The sequence below is a fragment of the Coloeus monedula genome, assembly GCF_965178545.1.
Source record: "Coloeus monedula genome assembly, chromosome: 3".
In the NCBI taxonomy this organism is placed as follows: domain Eukaryota; kingdom Metazoa; phylum Chordata; class Aves; order Passeriformes; family Corvidae; genus Coloeus; species Coloeus monedula.
The window spans coordinates 62028039-62041113 of NC_138783.1; positions in this window are offsets into that span (position 1 = coordinate 62028039).

The following is a 13075-nucleotide window of genomic DNA, read 5'->3' on the forward strand; positions in this document are numbered from 1 at the left end:
CCTATGTAATTGAAGGTAATCAAGTGTTTGATATGACATGTTATCACTCAAAAATAAAAGATTTGAAAGAAAGCACTTTCTGAAAACATTGCTGTCTTTTTATCTTGACAAATTAGAGGCTTTAACTCCCTTTTCTTCTCCTGGCAGAAAAGGAACTGAAGGCCTTGATGGACAGAAAATTGACCATGACACAGCAATATGATCTTGTGGTAAGTAAGTCCAACAGCTTCCTGGCTGCATTAAGAAGAGTGTTACAACGTGTTGAGGGATTGGATCCTTCCTCTCTGTTCAGTACTGATGAGACAAATCTGGAGTGCTGGGTCCAGTTCTGGGATCACCAGTACAGGAAAGACTTGGAATTACTGGAGTAAAGCTTCGTTGGAGAACCAAGTTTTGGAGCATCTGTCCTAAGAGGAGATGCTGACAGAGAGACTGGACTGTTCATCTCAGAGAAGAGAAGGCTCAGGAGGGTCATATCAATGTGTATAAATGTCTGCTGAAGTGGGGTCTAAAGTAAGTGGAGGTAGGCTCTTCTCACCAGTGCCCAGTGAAAACACAGTAGGCAACTGGCACAAGTTAAAATACAGGAAATTGCATTTAAACATAAAAATACCCCAAACCTCCCAATTTTTTAAAACTCTGGAGGTGTTTGAATACTGATGAAGTGCAGTCTCCATCCTTTCAAGTACTCAAAACCCAGCCAGACAAAGCCATGAGCAATTTCACAGAATCATAAAATCATTAAAGTTGGAAAAGACCTCCAAGATCATCAAGTTCTACCTTTGACCAAATAAAACCATAGACTTAAGTGCCATGTCCAGTCATTTCTTGAACACTTCCAGGAATGGTGACTCTACAACTTCTGTGAGCAGTCTGTTCTAATGCTTGACAACCCTCCTTTCTTTGAGCAGGAAGGCTGAATTTCTGAACTCCAGAGGTGCCCTCCAGGCTCAACTATTCTGCAATTCTATGAAACTGCAGTGCCTGCATGGATGCTCTCACCATAGTGGAAACTTTTTTAGTAAACTGTTGTTTAGTGATTGGTTTCAGAAGATGATTCCCAGATTCTTGGGAAGAATTGAGTGATACCTAATTTTTTGTCCAGCTGTTGGTTTATAACACTATATACTGGTCTCTCCATAGTCCAAGAATTTGTGCTGAACCAAATGTAGACTTGAATAGTCTGTGGCTGGAGAGGCTGCTACACAATATTCTGTGAAATATTAATAATGTTTTTCAACAATACATCCCACAGTTTTCTCTTTTGGAAGCTAAGGAAGTATGGTCTGTTGGAGTAGAATTTGGATAGACCCCTGGGATTAAAGGGTATTTATTAAGGATATAAGATCCAGAGGTCCGATAACAACAGACTATCTTACTGGGACCTGTACTCTTCAGCATCTTCATCCACACTTCTGGACGAGGACACAACATGCATCTGTGGTGAATTTGTGGATCAGACTAAGATAGGGAGAGTGACTGACACAAGGATTGGTAGAGCTTCTGTTCAGAGTGAGACTGATAAGCTTGAAGATTCAACCAACCTCACAAATTCCAAAAGGAAAAGAGGAAAAGAGCAGAGATCTGCCTTTCAGGTGTAAGAACCTTGCACACTAATGGAGGCTAGGAGAGGGTGCCCAGATAGGAGCTTGAAAATTACTGGGGAGTATGGTGGATGCCTGTCAAATGTGAACCAACATCATGCTCGTTTCAAAAGGACTGCACTGTGTAGAGCAGCTAGCAAAGGTATCATGCCTCTGTAATTGGCACTAGTGAGACTGCAGATTGTGTCTGGTTTTAGATGCCCCAGTCTCCATTTGAAGAGGGATGTGGAAAAACTGGAGAAAATTTATGGGTAAGTTACCAAGGCAATCAGGGGCCTTACATACCATATATTGTGAACACTGCTCTAAATCACGTCTCTGTAGAAAATTTGGATTACCTGTGTTGTGGAAGGCAAGTCCTAACAACAGACTTACTTACCACTTGTATTCTCCTGGCAAAAGAAAGAGAACTAGCCTAGGAGAGGATCCTTGGTGATGAGCCTTTGTTGGTCTGCTGAGGGCTATGACATAAGCAAGAAACCTAGTTGTTCTTGCAAATCAGAAGTGGAGCCTGGGAGCAGCTACAGCTGCCATTTCCTTCTCTTGAAGGTACCAAGAGAAAAGAACAAAAACAAAAAAGAAAGAAACCACAAAACCAAGTCTCTCTCTTTTGTCTGGGAAAAAAGCTAGAACTAAACCAAACCATAAAACGACTGAGGCTATTTCATTCCATAAACGCTTCAAAAGTAAACAAAAAAAATGCTTTGAGGTAATCACAGCACAATTTAAACATTTAACTAACCTTATCCTGGATATTGGAGGACAAGAGATAAGCTCTTAATTTATGATCCCAATTTGTAAACTAGAAATTCATTGGAGGCTGCTTAAGTATACAGTCTTAGTTTGTTCAAATGTATTCTGTAAATCCAGCTGGTTGGGTACAAATGGAGGTGATATCAAGAAATTGTGCTGCAAAAGCCTTGTGTTTCTTTTTACAAGAAAAATAAGGATGAAAATTGAGAGAGTGATAGTGGATGCAGAGATGAAAAATGTAGACAGAAAGGTGAGTTTATTTTGAAGTTTGGTCATCAGCTGCAATGGGTGACACTTAGGTTTGCTTATTCCACTATGCACTTCTCTTTAAATTTTAACAGCCCACCAGGAGCAAAGCTCTTGTCAGAACCATTCAATAAAAAAACTTGCTTGGGATGCATTGTACATGAGCTGACACTGACCATGCCAAATGAGCTACAAGAGCACTTAATCAATTTGCAAATTCTGAAGTAAATGTATTGCATGCAACACAGTAAAGGATGAAGATCATATTAATGAGACTGCTAAGTAGCATCCACCAAATAGGTAGAGTCAATTGAAGACTCTTATCCTTCTGGGTCCTTTAATACTGCTGCTTATGATATAATACTACTGTCTTTGGGAGAGATGACAGAGATCCAGAAAAATAACAACCAAAATCATTCAAACCTTCCCTAAAGTGAGAAGAAACCTAGTCTTAGACTTTTGAACCCTTTTCTTCATATCCCATCAAGGTCAGTTCTCTTTCCAGTCATATTTACCGTCCACATTACCCTTTCCAGGCCAGGGTAGTAGTCACTGTTGTACATGTTGCCTCTTCCCCTAGAGGAAGAAGCAGCAAAAGTCAGACTGTCAAGTTGCATGATAGATTTATGTATTCAGCACCAGTACTTAAGCTGATTTCCATTATTTCTCTCAAAGCCAAAGTAGTCATGAGAGCCCGGAAAGATCCTAAACAAAGCTACTACTCCCACAGTAGCCAGCATACTCAATTGCCTGGTTTGCCAGTGCCTGTAATTAGCATCTAGACTCACAAGTACCAGACAATTTCTTCCTACCCTGCGCTACATTAATTTATTACGCTGCAGACAGGCAATAGGCAGCTCAAAGATACAAAACAGTTTTTCAGAACTCACATCTGAGCAACACAAGAGTTCTATTGGTAGGGCTAAGAAAAAACTGAAGTTTTTACTTCTGGTGCAGCATTGTTACATGGAAGGTGCATATTCTCAACCAGTCAACTTTTCTAACAGACAAGCAAAGCTAGAGTTGCCACTGACATGGCAACTGTGAGTGATCTGTGAGTATCTGTGAGTGATGCTTCCTGTCATTTTTGGTTAGCCAGAGGTCTCTGTACTATCATAGCTAGTCTCAGTTATTCATGGTTTGTCACCTTTCAAGCTATATAGTACATCTCGCCATGAAACTCTTAGCATTTGGGAAGGACTGCAGTACACGTCCTTAACAGCAATGGCTATTATATCAGAAAAGTCTTCCTATCTTCCTATCTTCCCTGTCTCTCTTACGCATCAGACTAAATCCAGTTCTCCTTCCTTAACAGGAGGCTTGCTGGAAACTCAAAGCAGTGCCCAAAAGTAACTAAAGGATTAAGAAATGCTCTATTCAAAAGATTAATTGCAGTTGTAATTTTCTAATACAAAGCAGTTTTCCTTGTATGTCTGGGGACTGTACTCAGCATCCACCTCAGGATTATGAGAAGCATTTTAAGACTTGAACAAGATCAGCTGGGAGAGTGTTAGACTGAAGACCAAAATGTCCCTGTTTCATTCCTGGGGTTCCGCAGAAATGTTTGACACCTTGTCTGTGTACATGGTCAAGGCCAGATTAGATGGGGCTTTGTGAAACCTGGTCTAGTGGAAGGTGTTCCTGTCTGTGGCAGGGGACTTGGAACTAGATGATTCTTAGGGTCCCTTCCAATCCAAACCATTTTATGATGGTGAGGAGGGCCAATGTTGCACACCTCCTACTTAAAACACCTTTCTAGTTTCACTGTCTATAACAACCAATTAGCAAGGTATAGTTTACAGGATTTAAGAGCCCTAAAACAAGTGTTTCTCTGCATACAATTCTTCAGCACAAGAAGAGTATGAGAACAAATACATTGGAGATGTTTATCATTTAACAACACGTTTCTCAGAAACTATGATGATGAGCACTCCTCAGCAGTCTACACTGAAGGGGTTTTTAATAGAATTTTACTCTGACATGTAACCCTTGCTATAGGATCATAATCTCTCCATAGTTCCAGGTATGACTTTTGTCAAGGATAAAAGGTTGTTGAGATTGGTTTTGTTTGGGGATTTTTTTCCTGGAAAAAGGCTGAAGAACAAGCTTTAACATTGTTATGCAAATCAATGAGGTCATAATCTAACAAGTTAGTAAAATGCATTTAGATCAGTTTTGAATTAATTCTATTGGAAAATTCCCTGCAATAATGAAAACTGAAAGCATTAAATTATTTCTACATCTTTAAAGGGCATTGTTGTTCCATAGCAGAAAGTATTTGATTTGACAGAGATGACTAATAAAACCATTAACAAGAGCTGCTTTTTTGCATCACTGGAAGGGTTTTACAAGATTCCTTCAGAAAGTAATGCTTACATTTTCTTACAATCAATCAATCTTGTTAGAATAATCACAAATTGAAGAGCTAACAATCTCTGAAAATAAAAAATGCATCTCACTGCCGCAAAAGAATTACATAGAGTGCTTTACTAGAAAAGGTAGGAGTAAAAGAGCTGGCTAGGCTGTATTCCTGTTTGCTAGCCTACATATGTCATTATAGATAACATTGATTTATTATGTATTAGCTGCAGTGGAGTTCACTGTTTAAATCTAAAACTAAAACAAAATCCAGAAAATCAATGCATTCAGAATATTAGGCGTAGTCATTTTTGGTGAATCTTCAGAAACCTGAATTTTTCTCATTATATTTCACTAATTGGTGGCTCATTTGGATTTTTTTGTTTGGTGGTTTAGTTCTGTTTTCCTTTTTTTCCCTCCCACCACCCGTCCCAAATCCAGAAGTATAAGCTGATTCTGTGTCAGGTTGAATTTTAAGTAATATGTAGGTCCTTGAAAAATTTGATGGCAAGTGTTTTTACATCAATTTGATAACAAGAGACCTCTTCAAGGAAAAAGAGACAAAGAAAGGAGGGAAAAGTCTAGAAGTATGTTATTAAAGCTTTTGATGGAGCAAACTCACTGCAATGAAGAAACTAGTATAAATGTCTACAGAGCAGGATGAATTTACACCTGCAGCAGCATTGATAGTGGTCTGAGATAAAAATGAAGATTTCAGCTTTAGCTGAAATGTTGGTTTTGAATACCTTGCAGACACTTGTTACAACATAATGTTAAAACTACTTGATACTTGGGCCAATTGTTTCGCATCAGAGGTCCTCGCCACAGAAATTACTGATTATGTCCTGTCATATAACTGTGTTATGCTGCAGAAAGGTGCAGTGTACAGTGAGATTCTCATTTTCTGAAAGCTAACAAGATTACCACACAAAGGAAAAGTGCATAATACCTTTGAAGACAGCCTCAGGCCAGCCTGCACTGATGTGTAAGAGGAATAAATCCCGTTTTTTAACTTCTCCAGTTTTGCCAACTGCTTAGACTAAATTGTCTTTAGGCACAGCAAAAATAAAATTGCTCTGTGGAAAAGCTGAATAGCAGAGCAATCTAAGACCTGTGTTTGTGTTGACGGTGATTTTCTTATACTGAAATCCTGTAAGGCCAGGCTGGTCATGACTGAAGTAGCAGAAGCAGCAAGTCACATTCTCCTGAATACATTGATACATTTATTCATCTCTGTCCTCCCCTCTGCATCTCCACTTTTGAAGGCAGGAGGGAACTGAACTGTTTTTTCTGAAGTACCAAACTGCTTCTTATGTGTTCTATGGCACTCCAGTCAGGGTCTGTGCCCAAGGAAAAGAGGCATTAGTGGACATAGGTTTGTCTTCATTCCCCTAAATATGGGTACACCTGCATCTGGGTAGCTCTTGTATAAGACAATTTTTAAAAGCAGTGAAATCTACAAGAAGAGTTACCTTATACCCTCCTCTTCCTTCTGACCTCTTATGCATGCACAGTGAGGCTGCGAAGTTTCTGTCTGTTCCTCTCCTCTGGGAAAGGGTGAGACAGTGGGAGTTCTTCAGCCTGAAGAACAGAAGACTTCAGGGACACCTTACTGTGACCTTTCAGTACTTAAAGGGGGCTTATAAGAAAGATGGAGAGGAACCTTTCTAACAGGGTATGTCTGATAGCACAAGAGGCAGAAACTAAAAGAGGGTATATTCAGGCTAGATATAAAGAAGAAATTTTTTATGTTGGAGGTAGAGAAACACTGGAATGGGTTTCCCAGAAAGGCAGTAGTTGCCCCATCCCTGGAAAGATTCAAGGTCATGTTGGATTGGGCTCTGAGCAGTCTGATACAGTGGAAGGTGTCCCTCTACACTAGACAGGGGTTGAAGCAGATGGCCTTTAAGGGTCCCTTGTAACCCAAATCATTCTTCAGCTCTATGTCAACCTTGCTCCTTCGCAGAGCCCATGTTGTGTGAAGGACACTCATATCTGATAAACAAAACTCTCGTGCATTGCCATCTTCACACTCTCATCACTGCAGTGTATATTTGCAGATTCTTGTTTTTATTTGACCTGTGTTCCTATAATTTGTGATGGTAACTTCTGCCTTACAAATGATACAGTCTTCATTCAGTATTTTGGAATACTTTGTGCCATAAATGCTATACTTTTCTGGTTTTTCATTTATTATTAATAAGCTGTATTCAATTTTTATTAATTGACATAATATAGGAAATCTATTTTGATTAAACACTTAATTGAGCACCATGCAACCCTTTGCCACCAGCTGACTGTAACACTATTGGGTGGAATTTACACTAATCTTATCTCAATTAAGCAATAATCATTACTATTAGATTAAATTGGTATCTTGTGAGAAGTCCAAGTATGTTATCCCTCCCTGTCTGAGTGTATTCACATTAACTGGAATATATTTTACTATGAAAAATAATCAGGGAGAATTCTGACTTATTTTTACCATGAGAAAAAGCAAAACATTTTTGCTTGTCTAGTTGAAAATGAAGAAACAACCAAGAAGTATCATGCATAAAGGTCTTCCAGAAAATCAGTGCTGTCACTCAGAGTTGCAGGGAAACATCTGTTTTCCTCTCAAGGAACAAGTATACAGAAAGATAAAGGCTCTCCTAGACTATGGAAAGAAGCTATTGCTGGACAGACTGATACCACTGCTCTTGCTATCCTCACAGTAGAGGTCTGTGTAGCCCTTTGCACAGGAAAGAGCAACCCCAGGGAGGAAAAAAATGCTTGCTTGACAGACTCCATGCAGGGATGTTGCAAGTTTCCACCCCAACGTACCAGTCAAAGCTGTCAGCCCAAACTCTACAGCAAGTCCCCTGCCCTCTTTGTTCAGGACATGCTGGAAGTGTGGCAGAAACACCTCCTAACTGAGCTGTGGTGTCTATAATCTCTGTGTATCAGAATGCTATGATATGTGCTACTGAGATTTCTTAACAGAATGCACTTCAAAATTTCTTTTCCGGGTAGGGAAGCCTCCTCATTCAGGAGGTACTGGTGGGATAATTCTTCCTTCTGTTCTCTTCATGGCCCACTGTGCCTTGAGTTGCTTTCTGCTCGTGGCCAAGGCTGTGGTATAGCAGTTTGAGAACCTCCTTGCACACACTGTGCTTCAGTTTGGTAATTTAGGTTCTCTGCTGGAAAGCAGAAAACAAGATTTGAGCTTGGGGTTGAAACTGGATTGTCTTTAACATCTCTTCCAACCTAAAGCATTCTATGATTCCTTAAAGGCAGCAGAAAGGACTAAGCTTGTATTCCTTACTTCTTGTAAGAGCATAGAGTCACAAGGATCCATCACTTCAGTCCTATGGTGTGGGAAGACCTGGAAAAGGCAAAGTGAAAAAATATCCTGTGGAAAAAGGGACAGTGTTTTCTCAGCCCTGATCAAATAGAGCTCACACAGACTCTTTGGCTGTGGTAAACAAGAGCCAAGATTTCAGGCGAGGCTTTCTCCTCAGTGCTTCATTTAGGGAAGCTCTCAGTTAAATTCACACTGAGTTTGGGTTAGCCTTCTCACAATGTATATTTTGGCCTCTGGTGAGACCTTAACTCTTTCCAGATACTGGTTATAGAGCTTAGGTTCCCACATGTGTCTTAAGAGGACAGTGTCTCAAAAGGCATTTAAGGAATTGCATACAATTTTACATAAAGAAATCCTCTTTAAAATTTAATCTTCCATCTCAAGTGTACATGGAAACAAACAACAACAAGACCAAACAATAAGATTCACATTGTATTATATCAGGTAGGTTCTAGTAATGTATGTGACACAGGGAATGGCTAGTTTTCTCAGTGATTTTAATTTAAAATGAAAAGAACATAATTGTTATGTTGAAGGAAAAATTTTTCTCTTGTCTTTTCCTTTTTGTATTTTCTTTTCTGTTTTGTATTTACCTTTTATGTTTATATACTGAAGAATAATATGTAACTGTAATATAAAACTAATCCTAGGGTTCAACAAGGTATCTTAGATAACAGCTTCTGGATAGTTTCAGGGAATTTGGATTACAATTTGTGATGCAGGGTATACTAACTCTTCTGGGTAGGAGGAAATTTTAAGTGACTAAAGTTTAGATAATCAGTGTTGACAAATGTTACTAAATTATTTGCCTCTGCCAGCTAATTTTGAAAGATAAAACCTAGTATTATTATGACTATTTATGATAAGTTAACAATATTCAGGTATGGCTTACAGCCTTTAACTTTCAAAATTACTGATATACTGTAAATATGTGTCTTATTTGTTAATTTTATTAAAGCATAGAGCACAATGATTAAAATCTTACATCCCCACACCCTCTAAAAATGGGGTCAGTGTGCTCAATAAACCTGGTGGGGATTTTTTGGCACAGCCATTTTTACCTGAATTTATTATAAGGTTTGTTCAGGCTATTTTTTTATGCTGTTGTTTTTCTTTAATGAAAAATGGGAGTTATAAATTACTTTTATGAATCATGCACGAACCTGCATCTTTTCACTTTCTTTTCATGGTGTCGCTGCAGCTGCTTGCTCTGCATTGGCAGCCTTTCCTTTAATTTGTAGTCAATTACACTGATTAAATGTATTTTCACTGTTTCTCACCTGAGCTTGATAAAGTGTTTTACAACACATTTGTAGGAGAATTTTGGTTTTGGTAATTCCCAATTTTTTTTCAGACTTCTAGATTTATCTCACAGACATAAGATTGCCTTTTACGAGCAGCTCTCTTTTTTGACAGCTCCCCAACTCTATTTCACAGGTGACTGCTACAGTAGTCCAACATACAGTTTTGGCAATGCTCTTGAGTCTAATAGATTCTAGATTCCGTGGCATTTGAACTCTGTCAAAGATGATGTCTCAGAAGAACACAGCAAAGAGAGAGAATCTTTTATTTCACAGAAGATAGAAGAACATTTCTGTGATAATTTTCCCTTGGTCAAATATTTACTAATACATGAGTAAACCATAGAAATAGAACAAGAATAGAAGCTGCTTTCCGTAGCAATGAAAAGGCTTCATCTTTCTGAAAGCATGCCTTTCATATGTTGGAATACAGGGCCATGTGATAAGGCCCTGGAATGAAGTGGGGACTCAAGAAAGCTGGTTCATATTCAAACATCACCTCCTACAAGGTAAAGAGAGTTCATTCAAAATGAATAAGACATCAGGCAAAAATGACTTCTGGCCAAATTCAAACACAAAATGGAAACATACAGAGGGTGGAAGAAAGGATGGGTAACCTGGGAGAAGTACAAAAACATTGAATGAGCATCCAGTGTTGAAGTTAGGAAAGCTGAAGCCCAAATGGAATAGCTTCTGTCCAGGAATGCCAAAGGCAACAAGGAGGACTTCTGTAAGTACATGGATGACATAAAAGAAGAATAAAAAATCTGTGGAAAATGTGGGTCCATTGCTCAAGGAGACGGGGGATGTGGTTTCACAGGTCCAGGGCATGGAAAAGGCTGAGTTTATGAATGCTGTCTTTACCAAAATACTAACCAGACTGGCCTTCAGGAATCTGAAGTCCCAGAGACCAGGGGGACATTCCTTTGTCCAGGTAAGGAAATACATAAACAAGCTGGACATCTATAAAGAGCAGTGGATTTTTGTCTAACTAGTCTTCGGGAAGGGCTTTGACACTGATGAAATCCTCACACACAGGCTGCGTGTATCTCTTCATGTTACTCTATTTTTGTTTTTCTCAGGTGATACAATTTAAGTAAATGCCATGTTAGTTGTGTTTTTGCATGAAAGGGTGACTAAAACACAAATATGTACAGTATGTTCTCAGCTATGTAGAGAGCTAACTGTTGCAGATATCTTAGGTGTTTTTTCTTCAGACTGTGCCAGCTGAGGAGACCTTGAGAGAGGGTTAGTGTAGGTTACCACTGCAATGGCTGAGGATGGACCTCAAATAAAATTTTCAGTTCTTCTATCTTAGAAACTAATCATGGTTGTTTAAGTTACTAGTTCAAGAAGAAAACATAGTTAGACTGTGACTGAAAGCTGAAAAGCTATGCTTTTCAAAATTGGGAAAGGAATGCAAAGTTTTCAGGTCTAGTTTGGTGCCTAGGAGAAGAATTGGTATCGGGGAAGTAGGTGCTATTTTTTATCATCTTAAGATCCTTAGTTCCCTTCCTTTGCTGTAAAGGCCCCTTATGCTGATCACCCTCATACATGAACAGAAGTCCTAAATGAGTCAGATTAAATAAATCTAATGAGTATATCCACAAAAACTCTCTAGATTGCCTGTTCTCCCCTGCTTCCTGAAACACTGTAATTTTACTGTGATGCTAAGGTCTAATTGTAGCATTTTATATTGAAGTCATGGGTGCACATTTACTCTCTAAAGCTCTGTTGCTAACATTCCACAGTTACCAGAATGAGAAAGTTGTAATAAGTGTTCCATGAATTCTTTTCTGGACATCCAAGGGACTAAATGTCAATTTTCTTACTTTTCTACATAGTTGTACTTGATTCCACTTTTGCTGCATATGAAATTTTGATTGAAAAAGAACATTTAAATCTTCTTTTTTCAAGGTCTGTTGGAGTCTTTTTTATTACCATTTCCGGGGAAATGAAACCTCTTCAGCAAATGCCTCCTATTAATTGCCAACAAATAGAAAAAAATATGAAAGCTAAAATTATAGAGATAGAAGGTCCTGTAAACAGTGTTGGTTTGAATGGAAGCTGAAGTGGTCTTAACTGCTGTCTCTTATGTTTTTCTCCATCCTCTCTAACAAAAAAGGCGTATAGGATACCTAGTCTCTTTCTTTAAGGTTAACTCTCAAAATGACCTTATGGTAGTTAAATGTTTTTCTATTACTTTTAGGTTTATTTGTATAGGAATAGAAGAGAGGAAAACCTTTCTTTAAAATAAATTTTTAAAATAAACATAGGAAAACCCTTCTGTGAAACTTGATAAACCTGTTTGAAAAAACCAAAGAATTGGCTTTTTTCTAAGACTAAACAAAGAGCTTTCCTAGGGTAAACAAATAATTTTATCATCAAAGCTATTTGCTTTCTTCGCTCATTATACAGTCTATATATACACTTAATTTAGTTTTAAACCTTTAGTGAAATAGCATTCCAAATTTTAGAGTAAACTAACCTTTGTCTGCTGATCCTCAGGAAAACAGGAATCCTTGACATCTTATGACTTAGAAACAATAAAAAAACGTTAACAGTGTGGTTTAAAACTGAAATAAGAAGTCAGGCAAAATAATTCATACTTTTATCTTCTGTTCAAAGATGCAGAACAAAGAGCAGTGGGATTTTCATATCTATGGAATTGTCTAAAGAAATGAAAAGTGTTAATCCTTTGAAGCTATTTTCTGCAGCTCTGGTCTCCTAAAGACCTTTTATTCTATCCCCATACACTCAGTTTAAGGAAGGTGAGCTTGAGGACACAAGAAACATGCCTAAGGTTACAGTAAGTTGATGATGCATCACAGTCACAGCAAGTTGCCTTCTTAAGTGGGTCTATTTCTCAGCTAGAACTGAGTAAATAGGAAAAATGATTTTCTTCTTGTCAGTATCTCATTGCAATGTCAAAGAAAGAAAAATAAAACCAGCATGTCTGCAACTGAGGTAGCATATTGAAGTATATTGAAGCACACCATACACAAACAGGCCTGAAATATATTGCAGACATTTATTTATGTAAAAGATTATGTGTTTGTTTCTTTAAAGGGGAATAATATTTGCTTTACATTTGGTGAAGGTTAACCCTTCTTTTCAATAATTGGTTTATATTTTTCATAATGCTTCATTTATTTCTGGAATTTCAGCAATTATACCCTGCTTTATATAGTCAATACAATAAAGCAGTCTGGTGTTTGTTCTTGAGTGAGTTTGGAATTTGAACTCAGAAACATACTACAAGAAAAACATTAATCATAACATTTTTCCAGGCACAAAAAATATTCTTCTTAATAAGAATCAATGGATTATTGTCATATGTTCATTCACTGTCTTTCTGTCCATATAAATCCTACATAAAACCCTCTCTCTGATCAAGTTGTGTAGAGTTTGATGAAAAATTTTGAAAGAATCTGATCCTGAGTTTGCAGAACCTGACCCTGATCTGTACA